Source organism: Micropterus dolomieu, unplaced genomic scaffold, assembly GCF_021292245.1.
Source record: "Micropterus dolomieu isolate WLL.071019.BEF.003 ecotype Adirondacks unplaced genomic scaffold, ASM2129224v1 contig_4960, whole genome shotgun sequence".
NCBI lineage: Eukaryota > Metazoa > Chordata > Actinopteri > Centrarchiformes > Centrarchidae > Micropterus > Micropterus dolomieu.
The window spans coordinates 1-1,427 of NW_025733949.1; the positions used below are offsets into that span (position 1 = coordinate 1).

General features: G+C 41.6%; 2 non-coding genes across 2 annotated transcripts; both read right to left on the minus strand.

The window, feature by feature from the left end:
• Positions 1 to 180: 180 nt before the first annotated feature.
• trnay-gua lies at positions 181 to 321 on the minus strand. The gene is made up of 2 exons: positions 285 to 321; positions 181 to 216 (listed from the first exon to the last, which is right to left on the minus strand). It is a non-coding gene; the product is annotated as a tRNA-Tyr (tRNA).
• A 525-nt stretch (positions 322 to 846) lies between these two features.
• Positions 847 to 935, minus strand: trnay-gua. The gene is given in 2 exon segments: positions 847 to 882; positions 899 to 935. It is a non-coding gene; the product is annotated as a tRNA-Tyr (tRNA).
• Between the last annotated feature and the right edge of the window lie 492 nt (positions 936 to 1,427).

The following is a 1,427-nucleotide window of genomic DNA, read 5'->3' on the forward strand; positions in this document are numbered from 1 at the left end:
CTACCAACTGAAAGATCGAAGGGAACGAAATACCTTGCTTGAAATAATTGCAGAAGAACTACACAGATTTAGCAGAACTTGTCTTTGTGTTTTACCTGATATCGGTGGAACATACGAAGCAAAGAAACCCATCTCAGCTTTTTATCTCGTCAGTCGGAACCGACACAAACATAAATCACCTCCTTCGAGCCGGAGTTGAACCAGCGACCTAAGGATTACTGACATTATGAACCTACAGTTTCCGGAATTCAACCAGCGACCTAAGGATTACTGACATTTTGAACCTACAGTCCTCCGCTCTACCAACTGAGCTATCGAAGGGAACAAAACAAGGATGGAGACAGCCAGTTACATGGACATGAACATGACAAAGACCCAACTGTATTTCACTATTCACGCTTGATGAAAACTGGTACACACATGACTAAAATTATACATACCTGCTTGAAATAATTGCAGATGAACTACACAGATTTAGCAGAACTTGCTGTTGTGTTTTACCTGATATCGCTGGATGTGGACATGCTAAGCTTGTCTGAACATACGAAGCAAAGAAACCCATCTCAGCTTTTGATCTCGTCAGTCGGAGCCGACACAAACATAAATCACCTCCTTCGAGCCCGAGACCTAAGGATTACCGACATTATGAACCTACAGTCCTCCGCTCTACCAACTGAAAGATCGAAGGGAACGAAATACCTTGCTTGAAATAATTGCAGAAGAACTACACAGATTTAGCAGAACTTGTCTTTGTGTTTTACCTGATATCGGTGGAACATACGAAGCAAAGAAACCCATCTCAGCTTTTTATCTCGTCAGTCGGAGCCAACACAAACATAAATCACCTCCTTCAAACCGGAGTTGAACCAGCGACCTAAGGATTACTGACATTATGAACCTACAGTGCTCCGCTCTACCAACTGAGCTATCGAAGGGAACAAAATAAGGATGAAGACATCCAGTTTCATGGACATGACCATGACAAACACCCAACTGTATTTCACTATTCACACGCTTGATTAAAACTGGTACACACATGTCTAAAGTCATACATACCTGCTTGAAATAACTGCAGAAGAACTACACAGATTTAGCAGAACTTGCCTTTGTGTTTTACCTGATATCGCTGGATGTGGACATGCTAGTCTGAACATACGAAGCAAATGTTCAGAAAGAAACCCATCTCGGCCTCTTATCTCGTCAGTCGGAGCCGACACAAACATAAATCTCCTCCAGAACATCCAACTGTATTATACTATTTACATGCTTGATTAAAACTGGTACACTCGTGACTAAAGTCATAATTACCTGCTTGAAATAATTACAGAATTAGCAGAACTTGGCTTTTTGTCATACCTGCTACCGCTGGATGTGGACAAGCTAAGCTTGTCTGAACAAATGAACCAAAGAAACCCATCTCAGATTTT